Below are 15,595 nucleotides of genomic sequence, written 5' to 3' on the forward strand. Positions count from 1 at the left end.
CAGGGCTGTCTACAGCTTGAGCTGAGCCATGGCTGCAATTTCTTTATACAGCAAAGTAGACAGGCAAGAAATTATGACTAAATGGGTTTCCCAAAAAAAGGGGAGGGGGAGATTCAAGAAGCTGCTCCCACTATGTCTCAACCAAGCTGCCCAAGTACTAGCAAGACAAAAAGAAACAGCAAGGCAGATGTGCTAGCATTTGAAAGAGAGGATGGATGGAGAGGCAGGAAGAGGGATGGGAAGGAGGATGGAAAGGAAGGAAAAAAATACGCCGGAAGGGTGAAGCATCGAGGAACTCCAGGGGCTGGAGAGATGGCTCAGTAGTTAAGAGCACTGCCTGCTCTTCCAAAGGTCCTGAGTTCAATTCCCAGCAACCACATGGTGGCTCACAACCATCTGTAATGAGGTCTGGTGTCCTCTTCTGGCCTGCAGACATACACACAGACAGAATATTGTATACATAATAAATAAATAAATATTTTATGTCTACAAGAGCTAGTTCCAGGACAGGCTCCAAAACCACAGAGAAACCCTGTCTCGAAAAACCAAAAAAAAAAAAAAAAAAAAAAAAAAGAACTGTACGCAGTCACAAGGAAGGAAATTCTCACACAAACTTCCTTCACAGAGAATGCTTTCAATTAAAACAACAACCACAATAAAAAAAATACAAAACACAAAACCAGAACCTTAAAAACAGAAAAACGAGACGATGTGAACGAGGCGAAAAGGGCCATTACAGACCCAAGGATGCAAGTTAAGGAGCCAACAGTATGCTTGCAGAATCAATAAGCTACTTAGAAACATCAAGAAATAGGGTCGACGCTTCTGAAAACGGAGCTACCAACAGAAGAAAGGACTGAAATACCGTGAACGGCGATGAGAATGACAAAGGAGTCGGCAATGGAGGAGCAACCGATGAGGAGGAGCTACAAATACAAGAGAAGGATAATTATGTCCCCAAAGGAGGCACCTATACGGTTGGATGAAAACGTATGTTCAAAGATACAACCACAGCAGCATTGAGGAGGATGCTGTAGCGTAGACTGTGACAGAGCTTTAATTCTCTAGACACCCCAGCTATGCTCAGAGAACCTTCTGGATCTCAGGCAGAAAACTCAACCATTAACAAAGGGTAGCCTCATGTAGGCTAAGATTAAATGTTATCCAACTAAAATGTCATAATGGCCGCAAAATGACAAGGGGAAGAAAACGTGGCAGGAAATTATCACCCTTGGCCACGCTATGGTCAATGATGAAAACACGGAGAGACATCCTCCGACTGTTAGGGAACAACAGACCTCGAAGAGGCAGGAGTCATGATTTTTCCTTGAAATTGGTACAAGAAACAGCTAACAAAGAGATTGAGGCATAGTGAGATGAACCGAAGAACTCGGTTAGAAAAGGGGAGGGCACGGTACTGAATGAGAACAAGCCAGCCTCCTGGAAAGGTTTCTGCACCAGCTACCTTCCCTTTGGACCACATTTCTAGCTTCAATATCTGTTAGTTTCCTCGCTGTTCTTTTCATGTCTGCACCGCTGTGGTCATGACAACAGGTCAGAAAGTAGCCGTCACAAACGTGTCTGATATAAATTAGTTTAAACAAGCTTGCTAGCCAGGAAGGGAGGTGGGCAGTATGTTAAAACATTCAAAACAAAGAATCTATGCAATACGTTTAAAGCTGGGGTGTGTAATTTAAAAAATGTAATAATTCCATCCCTGAAGTGTGTTTAATGTAAATCTAACAAAGCTTAGCCAGTGAGGTCCTTAGTGTGTATGTGTGCCGTGCCGTGCATGTACGTTAGGGGTCAATGTTGGATGCATTTCCCCATTGACCTCCAACTTATTTTTCTAGACAGTTCTCTCACTGCACATAGGATCTATTGACTGGGGTAGGGCTGGCCAATGAACTCCAGGGATCGACTTTTCTCTACCGTGTCCCCTCATACTGGCAATACAGGCACTGCCTGCTGTGTCCTGATTTTCATGTGCGTGCTGGGGATTTGAACTCAGGTCCTCGGGCTTGCATGGCAAACATCCTATTCACAGATGTGTTTCCCCGCAGCTTACTCGCTTCCTAGTCTCTGGGAGAGACGACAGTGCATTTGAGCTCTCACTCTGTAAAACTGTAAACCACGCCCCATTTGCTTGAAGAGGCTCACAACCTGTATCACGTTCCTATAAACTCTTAATACACATCAGCTTTGCTATGTCCATTTTTCTAAATACAAGAAACTAATTTTGATGCTTTTCATTTAAAAACAGTACCGGCAACATGATCCCATTGTTACTAAAAGCATATAGATCTATGTATTTATTCATAAATATGAAACTATGCTATAGACATTTCTTTCTAGGTAGTAAAATTTGAGGATGTTAAAAAAAGATTTATTTATTAATTATATGTAAGTGTGTGTGTGTGTGTGTGCCTTGCGCATGCCTTTAATCCCAGCACTAGGGAGGCAGAGGCAGGCAGATCTCTGTGAGTTCGAAACCAGCCTGGTCTACAAGAGCTAGTTCCAGGATAGGCTCCAAAGCTACAGAGACACCCTGTCTCAGAAGAAAAAAATTCACACTGTAATATTCTGAGGTTTCCCACATTTCTTCTCATTTTATTACCAGCTTTCTAAACGTGGCACCCTTCCCCCACTACATCCCTCTGGAGCACTTCATCTCACAATTTGGCTTTCAGGGCACTTATTATCACCCGAATTTATCTTTTCCATCCATCTATTGATTTGCTTCTTTTTCATCAACCCTCCCCCACTAAGCATTTGTTTTAAAAAAAAGAAAAAAACAAAACAAAACAGGGACACTTGTCTTATGCATAATATTCCCCGCTGGAAGACAGCACACATTCAGTAGCCCGCTCTTAACTGGATGCACACACAGGGGCTGTTTCTCAGCTTGAAGGGGAGGGCTGTACTGAGAAAGCTGCCCTTTAAGATGGTGTTTAGAATTCAGAATGCACATTCTTTTAAAGAAGCCCCAGAACAAACAGTAACCATAGAACGTAGCCCACAAGTCTGCCAGACCCATACTCTACCAGGCTCCAATTCTGCATGTCGGCAAGAAAATACTAGGAAAAAAATCAGCATGATGAGTCACACCTCAGGAGAACAGAGCATCTCAAAGGAACATAGCAACTTGCACGAACAAATTATAACTATTGCTTATCTTTCACAGTGGTGAGGGCTTTTGCAGATGTTCTGAAGGAGACTTTGGAACATTTTTTTTTTTTTAACTGCATGTAACTTCACTCTGACTCTTTCCTCACAGACTCACCCTTGGTCCCACCAGTGTGTCCTAGTCACGTCTGAAGTCACTGCATGGGAAGGAGAGGAGAGAAAGCCTCTGGGCAGGGGAGGGGATGTGCAATTTAAAAGCTACCTGACCTAAGGCTGCTGAGTGTGCAGGCCAGAAGCTAGCGAGGTGTGGTCAGGGGAAGACGGAAGAATTCTTCCGGCCACTGACTGGCAAATTCGGTCTTCCCAGACAAGCTGGCTTTTGACTGTAGTAGCTGTGACTGGGTACAAGGAGGGAGAGTCGGTTTGTAAACAATGTTGAAACTTGGGAGGGACCCTGTATTTCTAATTTGAGGTTTTGTCCCAAATTGGGGTTGGCATGAGCTTTTATGACTAATCTACCAGGATGGAGAAATAAATAGCATCATTCACATCAAAAGTACCAACCAACCACCCTCTGGGAGAAACTGGGTTGACAATGCCTAGTGGGGCCTCCCATTCCAGAAGGACTACTAGAGCGAAAGAAAAAAAACCAGTAAAATAGTTAAGACATACAAAAATGTACCAGCAGTCGAGAAACACCGCTCCTGGTCTACAGGTTTCTTTTCTGGATAAATGAATAACATGGATGGAGAGAATTTTTTTAATATAGTTACATGTTTATGATTTCAGTATTTTTATTTTATGTGCATGAGTATTTTTCTGTTTGTATGAAAGTGTACCATGTGTGTGACATGCCTTTGGAGGCCAGAAGAGGGAGTCAAATCCCTCGGAACTGGAGATGGTTGTAAGCCATCTCCATGTGGGTGCCGGGAATCAAACCCAAGTTCTCTGAAAGAGCAGCCAATGCTCTTGACCGTCTCTCCAGCCTCTAGTTAAATTTCATATAAATAAAATAGCTATGATAGGCTAGTGATTTCTAAAGCAGCAGCACTCGCAGACTGTCCATTGTAGCTATGACTAAATTCGGGCCATTCTCAAACCTTCCTCGAAATAGAAGAAGTCATAACATACAGTTATGAAAGAAAGTGTTGTAACTGAAATACGCTTTCAAATATTCCTGAGACCCAATTTTCTATGGCCAATGAAAAGTCTTGGTTTTTAGATGGCTACAAAGCCTCGCCTCACCCAACGTTAATGGAGCGATAGGCATGAGATTCGCCTAGACGTGTGGCCAGATTATGCCGGGGGAAACCAATATTCCAGCATTTTCCCCAAGTCTCAGAGAAGCCTGAACGTGGCTCACTTGGGTGTCTAGGAGAAGATCAATGTCGTTTTTGATTTCCGAAGTGGATTCTTGTAGTCCATCATCTGGGATCAGCAGGCCCCCCAGCCTCAAACGGGAGGTATTCCTAACACTCATTAAAAGAACAATTCTGCTGAAAGTGTTACAAAGATCTTTAGTGACTGGGGAGAAGAGAACATGCACTTCAGCTTCTTCTCCTTCACATTCTGTGTCGTTACTGTCTGCAGCCCCTCCAGTTCTCACATGAGAAAGCTACCAGCAAACCTATGCCCCGGAAGTAGAAAAGTGGAGAGATCTGCCAGACAAAAGATTTTTTTTTTTTGAGAACTAATTTCGGATTTTCATCTGAACAAGCCAATAGGCTCTCACGATTTTTAAAAGAAAAAGACATGACTCAGCTTAATCATATTTTGACATCTAAAGAAAAGGACAAAAAGAAAGAAAATTCTCATGATTTCTTGAGGAGAAAGCAAAAGCCAGATGATTAGGAGTGGCTTGTGTCTCACAGGAGAATTAGAAAAAAGGTTAATTTTTCCATGAAAATTAGATCTACATGAAAATAGCTTTCTGGAACAATATGTTATTGACAGCGACGTGGGAGGATGAATGCTCTCATGTAAATGTTCTTTCTCGAGCAATTTATTAAATATTGACAATACCGCACTTTGCAAACAACCATTTTTCCGAAGCCAGATATTAATACTGGAGTCAAGATATCACAGTGGAGATACACTTTCACTCAAAGCCATGCGCATGGGACGATTCTTTTTCCAAAGTGTGCTTACTGGCGCCCACCGCAATTAAATTTAACAACAAGCACTTAGGCTTCCCTACTGCCCTCTGCCCGTGGAAGGCAACAAAAGCCAGGTAGTCAATGCTTCGTCTGTATTCTGTGCATTGCTGGTGGCCAACGAAAGACCTGAGGCTTTGATTGTTGGTAGTGGCACCGGTCAAGGCCATTGCTCATTCGCTGCTGTCAAAGCCAATGTGTGGGAAAAGAAAACACTCACGGAGAAACGAACGCTATACTCGTGACCGTCAATGATTTTAATCAAACAGATCTCCGATTTAATTCTGTTAATTGCTCAGTTACTGGCATCATGGATCCTCCTACTCCGCATGTTGACACCAACATCTGCTCCCAAACGAGGACATTAATAAACCCTACCTGGTGTTCCCGCGGCTTGTATCGGTGCCCAAAACACATCATTTCAATTCAACATTTCACTGAATGTGTCTGCCTTTCATAAAGAGAAAGGATAAACACGGTTCCAAATGAATGGGGCTCAAAATTAAGTACTCAATGAATGGTGGAACGAGAGGGGCTCGAGACGAGGCTGGGAAACACCTGTGAGCATCTGCAGTCAGAGGGAAGCGCCGGCGATGCCGCTCCTGTGTGCACATGTCTGCTACTTTTCCTCTCTTAGAACAGAGGGGACTTTAACACCTGCCACTTTAAAGGAGGCAATCCTCCAGTGTTTCTCCTCAAACGTATCAGCAGCAGTAAATAGGCAAGAGATGCTACCAGAAGTTGATAAATGTGTCCAAATTTGGCTAAACCTGCAAACTCGGAGATCGTTAATAAATGACTGCTCAGAGATTATTTTGGATTGCTGACAAGTGAGTCCACTCATAGTCTTGGTGGGGGGGGGATGTTGCTCCATATGTCTTATTCAATATTGTACCACACTGTAGCTATATTTTGAAACCGTCTTAATGTCAATTTTATCTGCATAGAGAGGCCAATCGCCGTTCTGGTTCTGGTCTCCATTAGGAGAATGCAGTAGTCTGTAGCAAATCTATGGTCACTATTGTAATCAGGGGGGAAAAAAGGCATTGCTTCTAGTAAAAGCACAATGGAATACCATGCAAAGAAAACCATTGCAGTAAAATTACGTTTGGCAATTGGCAGGTGCAGGGCAAAGTTCAACTCCCAACAGGGATCCTTTCCCCTACACGGTGAAGTTAGACTGGGTTTTGTTTCTTTTAAACTGTAAGGACCTTTCTGTACGACATCATCACCCAGACCACCAGTGAGCAGGCATCGAATTGGAATTCCATTTGCAAGCCTTACTCCTTCCCCCCACATCTCAGCCCAAGGAGATAACTGCCATCACACGGAGCAGTACTCGGGACTGACAGACAGAACCAAACACTTCGGGAGAAAGCCCTGGCGGTGGCACAACGCCAGGACTGGTCACTGCAGCCCTATTTTGTCACAGAACCGTCGACACTGTGGACTCAAATAACCCAGACACTACTGGAATCTCATCACACAGCCTCATCTTCTGAGTACGAAGCTCAAGCTCGGGAAGGAACCTCTGGGGTTTTTCCAATCACTTCTCTCTCCCATAAGACTAGGAACTTCACGGGGAAAACCTACCCTAATTAACGACTCCTAGAGAGGTCCTTTGCTAACTCCGTGCTGCGTGCTACCCTGGACTCCGATTTCCATGTTGCCATACCACTAATATCCCCACAGCCTGCCCGCCCAGAAGCAAGTGCCCATACAGCCTGTATTCCGGACGAGCGTTTAGAATAGTTAAGGACCCCGAAGTTCATATGCTTCCAGTTCTGTGCACCTATGCAGAAATTTAAGTCCTCAAACTAACAGCTCACTGTTGAGAAAGGAAAAATAACTGCAGTGTGATAGCCCTTCTGGCCAGTCGCTGGAAATACAAAGCTCTCGCTAGCCGACCATTTGTTTTAGGGACTCAATGTTTATAAACGGCTGGTTTTCTTGGGGGAAGTAAATAAACAGATAAATAAACAGCGGTGCCAACATCCTATAAAAACGAACCCTTGCCGGGCTTTGGCAAGTTTCAGCCTGGAGTTAAGATACCCTGCAAGTTATAAGCACAGAATTTCACATTTCAGGTTTCAATGGAAATGCTGACCCTACCTTCCCGAAAGAAGCAAACTGCAGTCTCCCCTGCTGTTGCTGCTCTCAAAGGCGTAGCTTGAAGGGTCTATGCCCACTTCCCTCTCCGAAAGACCAATGTATGCTCTCACACGCGGAGAGACAGCAAGCTCAATGCCGTCCCTGCCGGCTGCTGTTCCGGCTACTCAGTACCGGAGACTCAAAACACACCTGGCAATCGCATGGTTTGGCATGAATTTTTTTTCCAACACCGAAGACAAATGACCTTTGGAAAACACAGGCTCCTGAAAGTCAAACCATTCGGAAAGACACCCGGCACTTTACCTCTTCAAACTCCTCAGAACCCCAAGGTTGAGGAAAAGGAAATGGAGAATGAACCCAGCTCCGGGTGGTGATGGGCGAAAAAAACCCACCAATCACCAAAACGGGTTACGAAAAAGAAATCCCACACAGTAGAGACCGCTAGCCAAGGCTGCCACAAACGCCCCGCAAACCGTCTCTGCAGCCCTTGGAGTCTTTCCTGTCCGGACTTCCTCGGCTCCTGCCCAGGCTGCAGCCGCACTTCTCAGAGCCGCATCTCCGCCAACGGGGACCACGCACCGGGGAAAGAGACCGAACCCCGCGCCGCGCCGCGCGCGCGCGCGCCACTCACCCGAGCCGCGCCGCACCAGCGACGGCCGTGGGCTGGCCGGGATCCGGGATCCGCGAGGGCTGCCGGGGCTCTCGCCCCGAGGACGCGGACGTGCTCCTCACGCCTCTGCCGCCCCTGGCTTCTTCTGCTGCGGACCCCCCGGTGAACGCGAGCGGCGGCGAGGGCCAGGAGGGAGCGCGCTGGCGAGGGTGGGAGAGGCGTCCGATCCCCGCGAGCTCCCGGGGCCGGCGCGCTCCCCCCGCAACTCTCCCCCCCACCAGCCCCGCCGCGCGCCCCCGCCCCCCTGCCGCGCGCCCTCGCTCGCTCTCCGGTTTTTCGCGGCGCGCGCTAGCGCGGGTGGCAGCGCATCCTCACCCTCCCACCCCCATCCACCGCCCGGCGGCGTCTCCAGGCAGCGGGAGGCGCTCTCCATTGTTCTGCGACCGCGGAGGGCGGGGGCAGTGGGAGGTGTCTGTCCGCAGCGGGGCCACCCCGGGCTTACCTTTGCGTCCCGGCCGAGTGCGGGGCGCCTGTCCGCGGGGTGCCTAGCTGGACCGGCTGGCGCGCGCGGGGGGTGGGGGAGGCTTAGTGCTCCCGCTCGCCCGGGCTCCGCGCCCCTCGCATCCTCTGTTACTATGGATATCTCGCGCCTCCGCCGCCGCCCCCTCTCCTCGCGCTCGGAGAGACACCGCTGGGGCGGCAGCTCCACCGGCGCCCAGGTGACCAGCTAGGTTAGCGGCAGCAGGGGCGGCAAGAGCCACGGTTACTACCACTGTTACTGCCCTGGGGAGAGGGGTAGTGAACCGAGGGGGGCGAAGACGGGCTCTGCTCCTCCACCCCCACCCCACTCCGAGGCCACCCCAGCGTTTCCTCCCAGTGACCGAGCCGCTTTGAGTTTGCGCCGCAGAAGCCACCCGCAGTGTAAAACTCAACTTGTGTGGACTGGAGCCATCCTGTGCGACTTGGATTCCTGCGGCACTCACAGGCATAACATTGGCCCAGTAGAGCAAAGGGTCTCAGTGAAGATTTGATAAGGCTCAAATAATCACCTCCAACCACCCACCCTGGTTTCCACCAAACTGACAGTTGCAACTCCTACCAACAGTTGTAGAAATTTTACTCTGGCTAAGGCTTGTTTTCACAACTAGTTTAAGAGGAAGTGCTGATCTTAAAGCAAGGCGTTTGTCCCATTTTGAAAATCCTAGTATGTTTTCTTTAAAGTGAATAAATAGGAATAATTTTTGTCTTAGTCTGTACAATGTCATAACGGTTCCATGAGCACATCTGCCCACCCGCGCGTCTCCGTTCTCAGATTCTTCCACGTTGAACCTGCAAGTGTTAAGTGGCCCACTTTGTTTCCTACGAAGCCATAGATTCTCACTGAGAATAGTCGTGGTCTCAAAACACCTCAGGGTTGTGTAAAGATTGAAACGAAATGTTTAAGGAAATGGCTAACATTATGAATCCCTAACAGTGCGTGTGCAAGACAATTCACTCCCCCCTCCCCCCACTTTACCTGTGAGCGTGTATTGCCTTTAAGCTAAGGCAGACAGAGGTTCTGGTCAGCTGCAAAAACCTGGGAACCGAAATAGACACACTAATTGTTTCTTGTAGGAAGTAAGGTTTACTGAGCAACTTTTTGCTGGGGGGCTGTGCGTTACCTCATTTCCTCCTCAGAACCCTGTGACTAAGTTTCATCTTTACTCTCTCTTTGCACATGAAAAAGTCTCAAAAGAGAGATGCCACAAGAACATCTTCAGAAACGAGAAGCACTTGTTCACTTTTTGTCCATTGCCCCGTCCACTACCTGCTTTTGTGGGATTCACACAATTCACAGGGCTATTCTGCTAGCAAGAAGCAGGCCCAGGACATAAAGCCGGGCCTACATGACTTGTGAAGTATAGACATCTCATTGTATGAAATTTACATTAACATTCTCAACTACACCAGGAAAGAAATAAACCCTGAAACACAACCTCCCACCCACACACACTGGGGAGCGAAGACAGACCCTGTACATGCAGGCAAGCCCTGTACATGCAGGCAAGCCCTGTACATGCAGGCAAGCCCTGTACATGCAGGCAAGCCCTGTACATGCAGGCAAGCCCTGTACATGCAGGCAAGCCCTGTACATGCAGGCAAGCCCTGTACGGCTTGGTTGCATCGCCCAAAACCTTTTGTTTCTACATCTTACACAGGCAAAGAATCAGACTGGATGTTGTCTGTACGCTAATGGGGGTGACCTGACCTTTTTTGGGAGGAGGAGGGAGATGTTTGGGATAGTTCTTTTTGAGACTAGCAAGCTTTCCGTGGCTTTGAAGATGGGTCGTATGGTTCAGTACTTCATTCTCGAGCTCAGAAACCCCGTGTGCTGAGGCAAAACTGTCTCCTTGGTTTTACAGTCACAAAAACACCCGAGGAATACTGTTTCCTGGAGTGTTGCTCTCTTGTGGATAATATTTTCAGGTTCCTGATGCAGGGCCACACAGAGATGTCTTGGCTGGGAATGAACTGCAGGCTGTTAGGCGGGATGCGAACTATTTCTTTCTCCTGCGTTGAGTGCTCTGCACTCTGGAAACATTGGGGACCTCTAGGTCATCCTACGACTGCTCCATCTCTAGACAGCGAATGGGAACTTAATTCCCTGTCAGCTTTTGTGCCAGCGGGTGGAAACAGCTCTGAAAGGCAGCCCTGTGGGAAAGTTGCTGTCCATGGTGGCCATTGGTCCCATTCAGCTGAACTAGAGAATTCACACCCTGATGCTAAATGTCTGGGAATAAACTTCAACATGGTACTAATGGAACCTTGGAAGAACCTCCAGGTGTGCACACTAAAAGACAGAGGTATTGGGTGGGTGGGGGGAGGGTTGGAGATGGCTCAGCTGAGAGATGCTCTTGCAGAATACAAAGGTTTGCCTCCCAACACACGCACACGCGCGCGCACACACACACACACACACACACACGGCACCTCACAGCTATATGTAACTCCACTTCCAAGGGACCTGATGCACACTTCCGGACTTAGGCGTGCATGTGGGGCCTAGATGTACATTCAAAGTACTCATGCATATCATATGCAAACAAAATATAAATATAAATGCCAGCGTAATTCCCCACTACTTGAGGGAACATATTAAATAATCTACAGAGGAAAAGACGTTTTGCTGTGAACTCAGATATTCCAGGAAAGGTTCAAGATGTGAGACCTGGTTCCCAAAGCCTTTATATTATAGACAAGGAACTTGATCCCTAAAGGGGCTAAGTCATTTGACTAAGGGGCCATCCTTATTGGAGGCAGGACAAAGTGACAGATCCTTGCTACTTGTCCAGACACTTGTCACAGTATTGTGGCCCTCCAGAAAACTCAGTGTCGGAATTCTTTTCCTTTTCTCTTGTAATTATTGTTTCTTCTGCTAAAAAGTCATTCAAGTTCTCATTTTAAATTTGGAGACCATAAAGTCTCATGTTTCTTATCTTTAAGGTACTCTAGTCATATCTTGAAATTTGCAGGCAAATGGATGGATCTAGAAAATATCATATTGAGTGAGATAACCCAGACCAAGAAAGACAAATATAATATGTATTCACTCATAAGTGGCTTTTAGACATAAAGAAAAACCAGCCTACAATTCACAACACCAGAGAACCTAGACAACAAAGAGGACCCCAAGAAAGACATACATGAATCTAATGTTCATAGGATGTAGAAAAAGACAAGATCTCCTGAGTAATTGGGAGCGGGAATTACAGAAGAAGGTAGAAGGGGAGAAGGGAGGAAGGGAGGAGAGTGTAGAAAAATATATAGCTCAGTAAAAGCAATAAAAAATAAAGTACACATATAAAAATAAATTTTAAAATAAAAACACTCTAGTCATTTTTAAATAATACAGTGTTTCTTGCAAAATGATACAATCTAGAAAGAAAAAAAAATCCCAACTCTTCATGATGCCTACACTTAGCTCCAGAGAAAAGGAGAGCACTTGTTACAATCAGGAATGCAACCTTCTCAACAGTAACTGAGTATTTAAGGACAATCATCTTTTATGGGACAGACTAAATTAGAGATACTAGCTTCCTAAATTCTTCCTTTGCATTAAAAACAAAAGTAACCAGAGGATTGATTGATGATCCTAAAGATGATGGCGACTTTCCCGAGAAGCGTGTCAAAGATTGAGATGAGGCACCTTGGTAAACATTTAGATGAACACGGTCTAATACCTTGCCTGTTTAGTAGTAGCATACTGCATGGTTTGGCTCCTAAACGTGGAATTATATCTATGGATTCAAGTCATGGGTACACCACCTAAAAGTTCTGTGATCTTACACACTCCACCTAACGCTTCTGAGTCTCGCCATTCCAATTTGTATGATGAATGTGGTGATAATGGGAGCCACCTCTGAGAGTGGTGGTTAGGAGGTAAGGGAAGTAATTGAGTGTAATGGTCTTTTTGGTGTAGTAATTTGGCTGGCTGAACGTTCCCAGGCATCCAGACACTAATACAGGCATTGAAGAGGTGTTTTGTAGATGTAGTTAAAGTCCATTGACCTCAAGGAGATTGGCTTAAATGATCTGGTTCAGTCAGAACTCGAAAATCAGAGCTGAGGGTTCCCTAAAGAAGAATGTAGTTGGAACCTGCTCCCAAGAGTTCAGCCTACATGTCCGAACAGACTTCAGATTTACCTGGGGAGACCCCCCTTACATAAGCTGATCTTTTCCAATACATCTCTTAGAAACATGTATCCTACTGGGTTGCTCCTCTGATTGAACCCTGACTGAGACACCATGCATGATAAAACAGTCACAATAGGGTTTGTAATATACCTGGAAAAGTTGGCTAAATTAAAAATTAAAAAAAAAATACTAAACGCCTCTTACAGTACTGAGATTGCTGCTTGATTTTACAAAAAGAGTTCTGAGGATCTGGGGAGACGGTTCAATGGTTAAGAGCCCTAGCTGCTCTTGTTGAGGACCTAGGCTTGATTCCCAGCATCTATAGCTCACAACCACCTGTAACTCCAGCTCCAGGGGGTCTCATGTCCTTTTCTGGCCTCTGTGGGCACGGTATGCAGGTGGTGCACAGAAGTACAAGCTGGAAAAACACCAGTATACATAAAAGTAGATAAACCTTGAAAAACCTTTGGATAGAATAGGGGCAATTATCTACTCGTGTGAATGACAGTTTCCCCAATCAGAAATGGATTTAACGTTTTAGTAAAATATCCAGGACATGGAAAAAGTGCCGGTAGTGTTGAGATCCCATCTGGAACTACGTCAGGGGAGTTTTCCAAGTAGAGGGCGAGCTTCCTGAGGGAGGAAGATAATGAACACAAAGGCAGCTTCTCCTCTCCCAACACCACCTGGATACAAGGGGATTGGTTTCCATGAATCAAGTATGGAATTCTGTGAACTAACACAGACTCAGGCATGACTTAATCTTCAACCAACTACGATTACGTGCCTAGGAGAATGGCTTCAAGGTCTTGTCGAAAGACATGCCTACCAGTAGGTATTGCAGTAAAAATATTTCTTATCTCAATGCTAGCTTATCCTTGTATTCTACATTTCTGTGTCTTGGATTTTTTTTTTTTGTTATTTGTTTTGAGCAATCTTAAAGAAGGGAACACACTTTCAGAATACCATTGGAAAACATGCAGGATACAAATGTATATATTCAGAACAGCATCTGTCCTTCAGAATTATCATGTAAAGTCTGCAAAACAAGCCTGGAAATGCATCAGATAAGCAAACAAACATCACAGAGGTGGTCTCAGAAATGCCACTAAAAAGTGAGAAAGCCACAAGAAAGCCTGCTCCCTTCAACCTTTTAGCAAAGCCCAAAGCCAAAGTGTCAGTTTTACAAGTGTGTGTTTTTAACGGTATGTGTGCACGCATGTGCTTTTCTGTGCATGAAGTACAGAGTGTTGTCCCAGGATTCTTAATACCCTGTTAGTGATTTTTTTCAAAGATAGTGATTAAAAATACTTTTTACTGTTTTACTCATGCCTATGATTCAAATGATGAGGTGGCTGTTCAGTGATGGGAAGTTAAATTACAGAGGGGCTCTAGTCTTGCGTAACACTTTCTTTGGGTCATTACAGTTTGTGGATTTCAGTTAACATGTAACTTTCCTTAGGAATAATTTTTTATTTCTTTTCCTCTGAATTGGCAAAGGAAGTATCTTTTTGCTGACACAGTAAGGTTTCTTCCATTAACACTGCATTTATCATATTAAATTATGATTTCAGTTATAAATATCATCATAAGAAGGTGTGGTGGATGGTGCCTTGCTTACGTGGCCTTGTATGTATGGACAGATCTTTTGATAAATGGGCATTAAGAAATTTACAGAGCCAGGCAGTGGTGGCGCACGCCTTTAATCTCAGCACTCGGGAGACAGAGGCAGGTGGATCTCTGTGAGTTCGAGGCCAGCCTGGTCTACAAGAGCTAGTTCCAGGAACTAGTTCCTAGTTCCAAGAGCTAGGCTACAAAGCTATAGAGAAACCCTGTCTCAAAAAAAATAAGCAAAACAAACAAGAAATTTACTGAGCAAGTGAAAGAAAGCTTAAGACATGATGAATTCTAGTTGCTGTCCAACTAGAAACAAGGAGAACTCAGACAACATAAACCTGGGGCTCAGAAGAGAGATACAAATCTACTGTCACCTGAGTCTTGGTAGCTGGAAGGCCTGGGAGTGCATTTTCATCAACCACAGTTACTTGTAGAATAAGGTCAGGAACAAATGTCTGAGGTCAGAACTCTGGACAGCGACCACGCTGCCCATCTTTTGTTGAGGGAGGAAAAACCCTAGTAAACGAGAAAAGTGGTGGGAAATCCCACCCACAAATCTTTTCAACACTGTGGATACATTTTCAGCAGACAGATTTCCAGAACTATGCCACTGCAGAGATAAGCGTACAATCAATATGGATTTAGAATTTCCGCACTGTGGAGTTTTACCTCCCAGTATATAGGAAGCAGGGCTTGGGATTTTGAAAGGAAAAAAAAAAAAAGAGAGATATGTTTTGATAGAGGGCACGGGATAGAAATAAGAGGACATGAAGGAGACACGAAGAGAAAGGGGGCGGGGAGAAACTGCATTGAGGGCGCAGTGGAATGAGGGGTTCAGGCAGGAGAGTCCGGCATTGGGAAAGAAAGGCTTTGGTGCTGAACAATCCTATGTGGTTTTCAGTGGTGCCTGCCCACCGCAGAAGCAGCACTGTGCTTTCTTGATTGTGAGGTTTGTTTAGGAGTAATGAGACAGATAAAGATATAGCCTGACTCCTGCTCTCAATAGATTTTTGTTATTTTTATTGCCCCATCATGCTTTCATTGTGATAATAATAAAAGGGAAATCCCTTTGTTTAGACGGCAATTTGAAGACCTGCCTATTAACTGTAGTGTAGTTACAGATCTGACTGCCAAGCTGAGATGAGCCAGCCGGAGCAGAAGAGACTGAACACTTTTTCCTGAAGGCAAGCAGGCTTGGAATCCAGGGGGAATGAATGTAGACACTGAGGCCCATCTGCTGGAAATGTTCTGCCCCAGTCTCCTGAATTAAGACCTAGGGACTTTTTTTTTTGTTAACTCTATC

At 45.5% G+C, this 15,595-nt stretch overlaps 1 protein-coding gene across 28 annotated transcripts in view; it reads right to left on the minus strand.

The window, feature by feature from the left end:
- Positions 1-15,595, minus strand: part of Anks1b (ankyrin repeat and sterile alpha motif domain containing 1B) — an 861,781-nt gene that overhangs the window by 128,504 nt on the left and 717,682 nt on the right. Inside the window, exon 1 of one of the 28 annotated variants that reach the window (XM_041666356.1) lies at positions 8,504-8,898. The exons of 25 other annotated variants lie outside the window; for them this stretch is intronic. The gene's annotated coding sequence lies outside the window, so the exon portion shown is untranslated. Of the gene's footprint in view, positions 1-7,694; positions 7,963-8,022; positions 8,424-8,503; positions 8,899-15,595 lie in introns of those variants that run through there. 2 more of the 28 variants (XM_041666337.1, XM_041666346.1) reach the window with 2 other exon arrangements.

The sequence above is a fragment of the Microtus oregoni genome, unplaced genomic scaffold (assembly GCF_018167655.1).
Source record: "Microtus oregoni isolate MIOR12 unplaced genomic scaffold, Mior012 000001F_ref0000356, whole genome shotgun sequence".
NCBI lineage: Eukaryota > Metazoa > Chordata > Mammalia > Rodentia > Cricetidae > Microtus > Microtus oregoni.